This window comes from Aquarana catesbeiana, linkage group LG13, assembly GCF_042186555.1.
Source record: "Aquarana catesbeiana isolate 2022-GZ linkage group LG13, ASM4218655v1, whole genome shotgun sequence".
NCBI classification, from domain to species: Eukaryota; Metazoa; Chordata; class Amphibia; order Anura; family Ranidae; genus Aquarana; species Aquarana catesbeiana.
The window spans coordinates 180,324,509-180,338,099 of NC_133336.1; positions in this window are offsets into that span (position 1 = coordinate 180,324,509).

Genomic DNA, 13,591 nt, shown 5'->3' on the forward strand with positions numbered 1-13,591 from the left:
ATGGTACTGTTTAAAGTTCTTGTATCCTATTATGATCTTGATAGGTAATAGCAGAATGTCCAAATGTGCTCAAATGTGTACAGTGTGTATTTATATCTTTGTATTATGACACTTCTTATCTGTCCAGTGGGCTGCCAATAGTGTAACTAAGGAGGGGCTGTTCCAAGTAATACCCATTATTTAGGCATTCATCTCTAAATGAAGTGAAGAGGGTTACCTGTCCAAGAGTTCCCCCCCTATAATGTTAGAAATGGCCCATGAGAGGGGGGGAGGGGGAATATGATAGGTGTACCTTATACTTTGGCCTTGTTAAATTCCCCTTAATAAATGCTATCTGGAGGTTGACCCATAATGTTTGTGTCTAATCTGCTTGCCAGGTTTCTGTGAAAAAATAGTAATGTTTATTTTTTTTTCCTCAACAGTTTCCTTCAACGCCACAGGAATGGCAGACTGTGGCCTCCCACTTTGCCCAGCGGTGGGACTTTCCTAACTGCGGAGGGGCAATTGATGGGAAACACGTCCACATCGTCCCACCACCCAACTCGGGGTCGTACTATTATAATTACAAGGGGTTTAATAGTATAGTGATGTTGGTGGTGGTGTCGGCTAATTACGACTTCTTGTATGTGGACGTGGGGAAGAATGGCCGGATGTCCGATGGTGGAGTGATCGCCCAGACGGAGTTCTACAGGCGTCTCCAGAATGGCAGCTTGGACTTGCCACCTCCAGAGGACAATGTTGAAGGTCTCCCATTTGTGTTCGTTGCTGATGAAGCGTTTGTGCTGGGGGACCACCTGATGCGGCCATTCCCGATGAGGACCCTCACTCCGGAACAGAGGGTTTTTAATTACCGGCTGGCCAGAGCCTGAAAAGTGGTGGAGAACACATTTGGAATCCTGGCCAGCCGGTTCCGATTATTTCTGACACCCATCCATATGGCGGAGTATAAACTGAACCATATAATACTGGCGTGCTGTGTTCTCCATAATTTTTTAAGAAAGCATTCAGCCAACTATGCTGGCTCAGTTGGGCCTGAGGCCGGAATCCCAAATACATCAACAATGACGGCGCTTGAAAGTGGCCGTCCTGGCTTGCCCTCCCTGAATGCCCGTGATGTCCGGTTACGATACCTGGAGTTCTTTGCGGGTAGGGGGGCTATCAATATGCCAGACAATCTGTGACACCTTTTTCAAATAAAAAACAACCAAAAGAAATTCTTGGTGGACATTTACTGCTTGTGTTTGTTTTAGCTGACCCTGACAGAAATGTGTTGAGTGCAGAAAATGTCGTGATTGGGTAACCTTATAAAGAATAGTGTTGGCTGGTACTTCCTAAATGCCAAAACACATTTCACTACAAGTGCACTTGCAACTGCACTGAACCTGCACTTGTAGTGCAAAGTGTATTTGCCCTTAGGAAATAACCCCCATTTTTGCATAAAACAGCTATTACATCACCCCAAAAGTGTTGTAGTGTTGAGACAATAATCCACACATTCTTGAGTAAGGCACTTTTTTATACCTGCACAATCACATGTGCATTTATGAAAGGTTTTTAAAACAAACCAACATGTTTGTTGTATAACAATTTTTGGGGGGGCATTATCAAAAATCGAAATATCCATTTCAGATAAAACAGGCCTGTGTAAAACCAACAAGAAAGCCAAAAAACTTGAACTTACAAAGTTCACATTAGGTAAAACCTGAAGGCTATATCAGACATCAGTATTTAGGAACTGTGTTTGATATAGCGTTCAGATGGGGGGAAATCACCCCATGAAAAGCCAAATTTGGAAGATGCACACCAATTTACGAATGTCAACATGTGCTATCTGCCATCAGGGGGGATCAAGGGACGTGTTTTGGGGGAGCAAGCCCTTCCTCAATGCTACTTTATAATTGAGGAAGGGGTTGCACCCCCAAAACGCGTCCATTGATCTCCCGTGATGGCAGATAGCACATGTTGGCACACTGTGTGCATCCTCCAAATTTGGCTTTTCTAAACATTGTAAAAATTTTAGTAAGATAAAACAGGTGATTTTGTGGGGTTTAAATTCGCCCCAAAACAATTGGAGATTACACCCCATGATCTCCCCGATCAGTATCTGGGCACTTTCAGATGTAAAGCGTTCTGGATCACGATCACCTAAAAAGAGATAAAAAACAAAAAAAACAGGTCTCAAAAATCTGCCAACATCCATCTCTTTTACCTGAGCCTGTGGTTGCAGACACTCACCTGTTGTGGTGCCAATCTCCACCACATCTTCTTCTTCCTCCTGCTCAGCTTCTTGTGTTGGTATTTCCCCTTCTTCCAGAGGGGGGGGGTCTCTGGTCTCCTGGGATGAGGGGTGTCCTCCGAGTCTTTTCTCCCCTATGTAAAACAAAAATGGTATAATTAGCACACAGATATTTGATGGCAGAACTAGAAATAGGAAACATTGCTTGGAAGTGGGGTACAATTGTCTATTTTAGCCGAGTTCCAAGATGTATATTTTTTATTGGCCTTTGTCAAGCTGCAATACTTTACCTGTTTAGTACAAGCTTCACAGATGTAGCCCCCCCTATAGTATACACTGGAGCATCTGTGTGCCCCCCCTAATAAAAATGGTGTTCTTGTGTCCCACACTAGTGCTCCAGTGTCCAGATGTGAAAACAGCTGCTCAGTGTCCTCTCCTTACACACAATCTAGTTGGCATTTCATTCTAGTAACAAACCCATCTACACAAACAAATATTTGGCATCCAAGTAGGCCCCCAAAAATGTGTGAAAATGCATATGGCCTAAACAATGGTGTTCTAGAGGCCGAAAGAAAAATGTTTGATACGAACGAATAATGGGCCCATGAACATTAAAGTTGACCTTTTTAAACGTTACAATTACTAAAAGCATATGGAGCAGCACGAACGTAATAAAGACAGAAAGAATAGGAACACAGCACAACTACTTACTTTTTTGCAGCACTCTCCGGATCTTTCGGTACTGCTCTGGCTCTCTCAACTTCAGGTCTGACCACCGATTCCTGAGCTGATCTTTAGATCTTCGTACCCCGAAATTCCTCTCCAGACTCCTGACCACTTTCGCCATGATTTTGGCCTTTCTGATGTTGGGGTGGGGGTAAGGCCCATATTTTCCGTCATAGTCGGACTTCTTCATGATGTCGACCATCTCCAACATCTCCCCAAACGACATATTTGTGGCCTTAAAACGTCTCCTTCTGGATCGGGACGTGCCTGGATCCGGGCTTTCCTCCTCCTCCTCCTCCTCCTCCTCGTTGTTAGAATTATTATCACGCACCTGTTGTAACTCCGCCATCATGCTCTTCCCCCACTGCGCCGAACGAAAAGGGGCGGGGAATACACTAGAAAGAACGTCAGGGGCGGGCGGAGTTACACGCATGCGCAGTGTGTATAAAGCGTAACACGCGTGCGTATTACGTACGATCTGTGAGCGGAGGAAGGAGCATTGGACGCGCCGATCGTAAGAACGAAGGTAAGAGACAAACTTGGGCCTATACTGCTTCTAGATTGAGGCCTATATTGTAACAAGATTAGGAGAGTTTTGTCTGACATTAGGCTTTGTCTTGTGTTGTGTCTTGCAGTGAACATGGATATCTTAATGAGAGATACTGACTTCATGTCACTATTCATTGATATGCTAAGTGAGCTGCCCTGTCTGTGGGAGATTACCCACCCCCATTTCAAGAACCAAGCAAAGAGGAAGGCAGCACTGGAGCAATTGTGTGAAATTGTGAAGCAGGTGATCCCCACGGCAGACATCACTTATTTAAAGATATTAATTGGTTGCCTGAGGAGCACATATCTGAGGGAGCGCAAGAAAGTCCTGGATTCACAGAGATCCGGAGCAGCAGATGACATCTATGTCCCCAGGATGTTGTACTACGACAGGCTGCACTTTCTGGCAGGCCAGACTGAACCCAGGCCATCCCTCTCAAGTCTTCCTTCCACGCTTCCTTCCCCCCTGGCTGAGGCTTCTAACGCCCAACCTGGGCCTTCCAGGCCGCATGTGGAGGAGCCCAGATTGAGCCAGGTATAGCATTCCTCTAAATATTTCTGCTTGTCCAATCAATGATGTTAACTAGATGTTAGTTGGGAGTACTAATTTAGGATTGTGATTGATGATGCAAAACATTACAACTATGTCCCTTTTTCATACACAGGGAAGTCTCAGCCAGGAGGTGGCCGGGCCGAGCCGGCTGGCTGATATCAAGGTCCCTCCACCTCACCTGAAAAGAGAAAGTGGCAGTAGGACGAGTGCCCTAGAGGAGGCGGCTATCAGATTCTTTTGGAGGGCTACAGAGGTCCTGGGAGCACCCCACACCATGCAGGAGAACATTCCTGCATTCATTGCATATAAAATGCAGAGGATGGAGGAGGGCCAAAAAGCCATGTGTCAGGCCCTCATATCAGAGGCTCTGGAGAAAGGTGTGAGGGGCCAAATTACACCTCACACACAGCTTTGGGATGGTCCTCCTCCTCCTCCTCCCTCTCCTCCAGGTCCTCCCAGTCCTCCTCCAGGTACTCCCAGTCCTCCTCCAGGTCCTCCCCCTCCTCCTCTTCCTCCTGCCACATCTCCAACTGTACAGCCACAGCCTGGAAGGAAGCGTGAAAGGAAGACTAGACAGTGATTGCCCTGGATCCAGTCTGGTCGGCCAAAAGATGCAGCCTCTTGTGGTACCACAGCCTGGGGACACAGATGTCATCTGCTGCTATCCGAGTCTCTGTGAATCCCGGACCAGACTGCCCTCCCTTAGATATGGACTCCTCAGGCCACCAATTTTGATGTTCAAGAATTGATGTCTGCCGTGGGGGTCCCAGGCTTCGCTAATTTCTCATGTTGATCCAGTGTTGCCTTCCTCTTTGTTTGGTTCTGATCCCTTAATAAAGGATTTTTGTTTTGAATTATACTCTCCTATGTGTTTTACTTCAAAAATGACAGTTTGTTTGTGAGGATTCAGGTACATTTCAAATATACAATGTGAAATGAACAAGGGACACCAACAACAAACAATCTCCTGGAGATTAAATAATAAAAGATATCAATGGTGTTGGGGTAACTTGACACACAAAACACACACAAAAATATTCTGGAGTAAAAATAAAAATAACATTGAACAAAGATCAGCCTTGGAAAAAATCCAAACATTAAAGAAAAAAAAAGGCTTAAAATCCAAAAAAAAAAAAAAAAAATATATAAAATTGTCAGATGTGACAACTAATAACAATATATTGAGGGAATCCCACTAAAAAAACACAAAGAAAAGTTTGTGAGAAGTGTGTGTGAATATGAGCATCAAAACTACTTAATTCTTGTCACATTATAAAGAAGAAGAGAGTGCGCTGTATTAAACCATTTTGAACATTGCAGCGTGACGAAAGTGCTGTATCCATTGCGAACGCTAAGTTTACCAGAACGAGCTGTCCCGTGTCGGAATTTCTTCTGAGCATGCGTGGCACTTTGTGCGTCGGAACAGGCCACACACGGTCGGAATTGACGCGATCGGATTTTGTTGTCGGAAAATTTTATCTCCTGCTGTCCAACTTTGTGTGTCGGAAAATCCGATGGAAAATGTCCGATGGCGCCCACACACGGTCGGAATTTCCGACAACACGCTCCGATCGGACATTGTCCATCGGAAAATCTGACCGTGTGTACGGGGCATAACAGAACAACAAATATAAAAGGAGGAACAAAGGGCAGAATGAGCTATGTCCAAAAAAAAAAAGACAAATTGGCAATGTTTGTATCTGACATTTATTAGGCTTTGCTGTACAGGTGCTGCTATTTTTGTTTTAAAATGCTTAAGACGATAGTAGCCGTATTTGTGCACTTGAATATGTAAAACCTTGTGAGCTACTATGCTAATCCAGGAAAGCTGCCGACACTACCCACACTTCCTAAACATGTGAATGAACAAAATATATCAAAATAAGTGCAGCACTAAATTAAACATAAGACCATCCTCTAGGGATATAAAGTGCAATGATATAGACAGTTACAAAGTAAAGTGCAAAGTTTCTTCACAAAGTGTCCTTATATGGATCAAACAGTATGATTTGCACTAAAGTGCAATGTGCATAATTTCTCAACACAGGGGTTGATTTACTAAAACTAGAGAGTGCAGAGTCTGATGCAGCTGTGCATGGTAGCCAATCAGCTGCTAACTTCAACTTGCTCAATTAAATTTTGACAATAAAACCTAGAAGCTTATTGGTTACCTATGCACAGCTGCCCCAGTTTCTGTGTGCTCCAGTTTAAGTAAATCTCCCCCACAGTGTCCTTGTATAAATCAAACAATGGTGAAAACAGCGTGCCAGTCCCTTTTGTGAATAGTAGAAACACTTCTAGATGAAACAATCTCTCCACAATCATCTACCTCTGTGTATGTTCTAAAAATCCTTGTGCTCCCTCCGCCGGTTGTGCACTCACTTTATAGGCTTTGTAAATGTGCCTTTGAGAATGATCAATCCTCTGGAATGCTCCTTCCAATATTCCTCCTCCTTATAAACTGCCCATGAGCTCATCGATCACCTTTATTATTGTGCCTCCCTAAAGCTGCCCATGAACTCCAATCTCATCGACCACATGCAAAGCAATCAGATCTTGCAATAATGATTTATCATTTTAAAATGTATACAGAAAAGTCATACAGCAAATATGCACTCACATTTGGAACAACCTAATCAGGCCTGTGTATGTTACATGTGCCAACGGTGCTAGGACAAATGTATCACCTTTTAGCCGGCTCTGCAGCCCCGTCTGTCAGTGCTCCCTCCGTCCGTTACACCCTGAATATCCCTTCCTGGTTCCACGATCATCAGCCTCTCAGGTCCCTCCTACTAATTTCGTCACTCTTCGCGACTTCCTCGGGGAGATATATGTACTTATGTATTTGCACTTACAGTTAAACCTTCAGTATGAGCCTTCAGGGTGATCCCTTCTTCTGGGTCCAAGCAATACTCTTTGGACCTCAAAGAAGGGAACACCCCAAAAGCTTGTCCTGAAAAAAAAAACACCCCAAAAACCAAAGGCATATCTTACTTCTATACCCTTCTTCATAAAAAAGAGACCTTCCTTAACCTGTCTCCACACCATCTATGGGAATCGGATCTTACATGCACTTACTCTGACAAACAATAGCAATATGCTCTTAAGTCCATTTACAAAGCCACTAAATGCTCGACTCTATGGGAACACACTCAGAAAATATCGCTACGATGGTACCTGACACCAGCTAAAATGGCATCCTTCAGCCCCCAAGGGCGACATGTTCCATATTTTCTGGACTTGTCCCCTCATCCAGAGATACTGGATTGATACATTTAATCTTATCTCCACCATCATCAAACTTTCGATCCCCCCTCACCTGAACTTGCACTACTAAACATAGAAACCATACCCTACCCCCTGAGACACACAACAACCCACGTTCTCTTGGCCTCCAGGGTCAATATAACAAGACAATGGAAGTCTGACAAAACCCCAACTATCGCACAAACAATAGACCTAGTTTCACTTCACTTCAGCTATGAGACAATGACGGCCGCCAGCAATGGTCAGGCCACAAAATCCTGTACACAATGGCAACCCTGGGCTAACTGGTCTAATGCTGCAATTGCTACTTAAAATGTCAAACTCACCCTTACACCTTTCTTGACCGAGCAATATGTTCAACCCACACTAGTTATGTTTGTTACAACAAGAATATAGAATAATACCTACCAATGTAAGAAATTTATTGTACTCAACATGCACACATTGGGTCCTGTCTCCCCTTGCGGCACAAAAGTGTTCCCAATCGGGGTGCTGTGACGGGAGAGAGAACCCTCTATTTATATCTATATCTTTACCTCCTTTATTTGAATTTGAATTACTGGCAAACTATTGATTTCTTAATGAATAGTTAATGAGTTCCTTATGTTTCATATGTGATCACAATGTCGTTGCACGACGTACAATATCTAAATTGTATCCTGTATTTACTTGCTTAAAATCAATAAAACAATTTGAAAGAAAAAAAACAAAAGAACTAAAAACCCCTGCGCCCACCAATATTAAAACAATATAATATAATAAACCAAATAGAGTGCTGCTGCGAAATCTGAGAGTGTACCACTCACAAGTGCTAAAAATTCAAAAACAATAGTGATTCAGCTCCACACCTGCATACAAATATACGTGTAACAATAACTCACGATGGAGCTGCTTGTTTATTATTGGGCCTGTCCTCTATTCTCTTCACCCCTCCTAAATTGTTCAATCCCCTTGACACAGCTGTAGTGCAGTGTTATAATGATATTAGTACCAACTTTAACCCACAATATACACTTATATTTATATTTACCTCTACCTGGGTGCTTGTAGCAGGAGAAATAACAACACTGCACACAAACTTCTGTAATAACCAAAATAACTTCTTTTTTTGGGTAAATGATATATTTATATAAAGAGTTATTACAGTGACCACACTATCACACCAACATAGTGCAACAATATAGTAAACTGTTATGACAGTCTTAATAACAAACACAAATATACCTAAATATATATATCTGTACCAGGGAGCTCCCCCTGCTCTAAACCGTAAAGTCACTACTCTTTGTAACTAGATGCAGGGCCCTGCAATGAAAGAGATAGTCTTGATGTCTTCAATCTTCGCTAGCTATGAAATGGTAATTGTAATCCACAGAGAGTTCTTCTGAGGTGTAAGGTAATACACAAAGGCAATTGTAATCCAGCAAACTGATTAAGTTTTATTATATGAAGAAGACAGGCATCTAGTGTCAGCTCTTTATTATTGTAGTCTATGCAAATGTAAAATTCTCCAACTCAACTTGTTCCGTGGGACTATCTGTCCCAGCAACAATCTGTAAAAGTACTAAGTGTGTGTGTAGTATTAAACAAACTTCCGGGTGTTAACCCTTTCACCACATGGGATCTGGGCAGATGGATGTCTCCGTTTCAGCAGTTCTCAGTCCGTATGGAGCCACCACCATGCCGTCACACTGTTCCGTTTACTAACGACCAGGAGTCCTCGGTTACCTCCCCCACGGGTCTCCGGAACAATCACTTCTGCTGCTTCAGCACACTGTGATACGACGGCAGGATCCCTGCTGCTGCTCCGCTCCTTCACAAGGTAGGCCGCAACCCTGTGGGAAACACCCACCCACAAAGTCCTGCTGGCAGGCCATGCGTCCCAGGAACAAGAGACTTAAGATGGCTGCTCCCAAACCTTTTATATCCTCCCACAATGCAGTTCAGTTCTCCTCTTGTCCAGGAGCATTGTGGGTAGGTCATAGTTAATGTTTAGAAGTAAACAATCAATCACTTCCATGTCACTTCTCTTAATGATGAAACATAACAGTCTTGTACCTTTTCAATTGTCCACAAGATGGCACTATATCAACTTATATTCTTTTATAACACACATATGACTAGAAACAAAAGTTGTCAGTGCTACATACTCCCCCTGCTTTAAATCTTTGGTCCCCAAAGATATGCAAGACCTTGTTTCTGCTACACATCTTAGCCTCTAAACGAGTGCACAGGACCGGCAGAGGAGCCTCCCACCAATTCTCAGGTGTTGGAAAGCTATTCTGTGTACCCATAACTGTCACCTTAGTATCAGATACAGATGCGTCAAGGGGTGAAACAGGGCTCTCATTGTCCAGATCAGCTGAGGAGGGACTAGGCTCATCGACATTCCTTTTACTGGTAACCTTTGTTACTTCAGAACACTCGCCCAATGTATCATATGTCAGTCTTTTGGGTGGGCGAATGCTCCTCTTTCTCCTTTGGTCTTTTGGTGTGTCCTCTATTTCTGAATGAACACTGTTCTCTTCTACTTCAGAGGGAGATGAACATGTTTCAGCTCTTTCGGACAATGGTATAAACTCTGGAGCTTCTGGCCTGAGGGCCTCACTACCCTCCTCGGTTGTCGGGGATGAAACACTCTTTTTAGCTTCAGGTAAGGTATATCAGATGACCACAACCAGCTAATGTCCATGTTTCTCTCCTCACTATCTTCAGTTGTTAAAGTCCCAGACTGAGACCTAGTTACAGGCCTTTGTGCAACCTCTGATGTAGATGATAACTCCTCGTCAAGGACTATCCTGACTGCATCAGTAAGGGGCAAAAGGTGATTCTGATGCCAAGTCTTAATTGGTCCAGCACTACCTTCTGGTCTGATTTCAAAGACTGGAAGTCCTGGGAGCTGTTTACATACAATGTATGGCTGTGACCTCCAGCGATTTGCCAGCTTATGCTTCCCAGGAATACCCAAATTCCTTAATAGAACTCGGTCACCAGGTTGTATATCTTAAATGCTTACTTTGAGGTCAAAGTTCCTCTTATTTCTATTCCCTCTGTTCTTTGACATAGTCCGAGCCTTCTCATAAGCAATCTTCAGACTCTCTCGCAGCCTGTTTGTATATCCTCGATGAGAGGTCTCTGAGGTGTGGTCCAGAGAAGTTTATCTCTTATTCAGCCGATAAGGTGAATTCAGCCGATAAGGTGAATATTTGCTCAGAGGTCAGTGTCCCCAACATATTGAGAAGAGTTCTATTAAACCTCTCCGGCTGAGGGTCTCCTTGCGGATGAAAAGGTGTAGTTCTATACTTCTGAATTCCCAACAGATCCAATAATCTCCTGATGAGCGTACTCTCAAAGTCTCTTCCCTGATCTGAGTGAATCCTCTGTGGTAGGCCATAATGGACGAAGAACTTCTCCACTAGTGTCTTTGCCACTGTGACTGCCTTCTGATCTTTCGTGGAGAAAGCTTGAGCATATCTGGTAAAATGGTCGGTGACTACCAGAGTATTTTCTTGCCCACTCAAGTCAGATTCTAGACACAGAAAATCTATGCAAACTATATCCATGGGACCTTGGCTTGATAAATGACCCATCGGAGCTGCCCGTTGCGGCAAAGTCTTTGTCTGGATACACCTATGGCAGGAATGGCAGTAACTCTCCACCTCTTTCCTCATGTAAGGCCAATAGAATCTATCCCTTATCAATTACAGAGTTCTTTCTGCCCCCAGATGTCCATGACAATCATGCAGAACGATTAACACTGTCTCTCTGTGTTTCTCTGGCAGAAACAGTTGCCACTTCTCCTCCAGATCTTCAGAGGGGCCCCTTCGGTAGACCACCCCTTGTTGCAACTGCAACCAACTCCACTCTTTATGTAACAACAGAGCTTCTTTCCAAGCACTTTTCAAAAGTAGATCAGGGTTCTGACTCTCCAGAGCTCCCAATATCACGCTGCAGGGTGGATCTTGCTGTTGGTCTCTCCTAAGGTCTTTTCTCGATAACTTAGGTAGAACGTCTAGGTATTACAGTAATACCTAGGTACCCCTGCTGTAGTCACTCCAATCTCTTCAGCTCTGACTCCACCTTTCTCCTGCTTTTCTGCTCCTTCACAAAGGGCTCTTACCCCTTCGGAGGCAAGCTGAGTCCAATCCTCTTGGGAGCACAGTGGACTGTGAGGTCTTCTGGATAGTGCATCTGCATCTCTATTGCCCACTCCTGGTCTGTATTTCAAGCTGAAGGAGAATGTTGAAAGAGCAGCCAACCACCTATGGCCTGTGGCATCCAACTTCGCGGTGGTAAGCAAGTATGTGAGGGGGTTGTTATCCGTTTTGACTACAAACTCTGCACCATACAGGTAATCTCTCAACTTGTCTACCACGACCCACTTCAAGGCCAGGAACCCAAGTTTATGAGTGGGGTAGTTCTTCTCAGCGGGAGACAGGCTCCGGCTCACATAAGCAATGGGCCTTAAATGTCCATCATGATCTTGATAGAGTACTCCACCTAGCCCATCATGGCTAGCATCCACGTGCAGTTCATAGGGTTTGGTAGGATCCGCATAAGCTAACACTGGAGCAGTGGTAAGGCTCCACTTCAATTGTCTGAATGTCTCCTCACATTGCGGAGTCCACTGATCAGGATAGGCTCCTTTTTCTTCGGAGGCCCTTCCTTTCGCCTCCCAGGTTCCTCCGAGTCCACATCAGCCACTTCCTGATTCTTAAGTAGCTCTGTGAGTGGGTGGGCTATCTTTGCAAACCCCTCCACAAACCTCCGATAATAGGAGTAGAATCCTAGGAATGACCTGAGCTCAGTCACATTCGTGGGCTTCCAACTTCTGAGGGTCAGTTACTATCCCTTCTTCAGACACAATCTGCCCCAAATAGTTCACCGAAGATTGATAGAACTGACATTTCTCCATTGAAAGTTTCAAGCCCTCATCATGTAATCTCTTCAGAACCTTTTCCAGTCGCTCTTCATGCTCTTCAATGGTTCGGCCAAATGCTATGATATCGTCTAAGTATACTAAGACCTCAATCAAGTTCATGTCGACTACCGTCTTCTTCATGAGCCGCTGGAAAGTGGCTGGGGCACCAGACAAACCTTGTGGCATTCGGTTAAATTCATAGAAGCCCACGGGGGTAATGAAAAGCAGTCTTATCCTCAGGACTCATGGGGATCTGATAATAGCCACTCTTCAAATCTAATATACTGAACCACTTCGCCCCTGACAAGCTCTGTAGGGCATCTTCTATACGAGGGGTAGTGTATTGATCAGGAATGGTCCGTCGGTTCAGGGTCCTATAGTCGATACACAGCCGTATTGACCCATTTTTCTTCCTCACTACTACTATAGGGGAGGCGTATAGACTCCTGGACTCCCTGATAATCCCAGTCCTTTTTAGCTCAGCCAGCTGTTCTCGAAGATCCTCAAGATCTCCCAGTGGCATCCTCCTGACCCTTTCTCGAAAAGGTTTATCTTCCTCCAGCCGAATCTTGTGCTCTGCACTCTTGGCATACCCCACATCAAACTCACTCTTTGAGAAAACCTCTTTCCATTTCATGAGCTGGGCTTTGGCCCTCTCCATCCAAACAGGCGTAAGGGAGGTGTTTTTCGGGTAGAAGTTCTCTATGGGAATCACTTCTTCTGGTCCTCTCTTGACATCACTTGGTGAGACCGGGGTTGCTTGATTCGCCTGCCCCAGCAGCATTCTTGCTGGTATCTTCACAGGCAAGGCTGTCGTGTTCTGAACACTGACTGAAACCCTCCCTCTGCTTCTCTTAAGTGCCTTAGTTGATAACACTTTTGGGAGTATTTCCAGACCTACGTCCTCTTCTCGAGTGTCTGTCTCCAAGACAACGAAAGGACCAGGTTGTTTCCAACTCAACTTGACAGAGGCCCTCATGCATATTACTTCACCCGGTTGTAGCAGTTCTTCACCTCGGTCTAAACGCCAAACTTTTCCCACCCCTTCTGGTGGGGCCTTCTGTTCATGTACTATGTCCTTGCACACTTGGGTTAGCATGGGATGTACCTTCATGGCCGGGGCACTTTCCTTCTGTACAAGCGGTGTCAGGAGTCTTCTGACCAGATCCGTATTTGTTCCAATGATAAGGGAACTTTTATGAGCCCCAGGGGGCCGAGGACACACAACTGCCAGGGTGTCGAAAGCCTCTGCCTTTCCAGCCACACTCGGGTCAAAGGTAAGTTTAATAGGGATATACCCCTCATAAGGGAAGTTCTGGGTACCTAGGCCCCATATCTC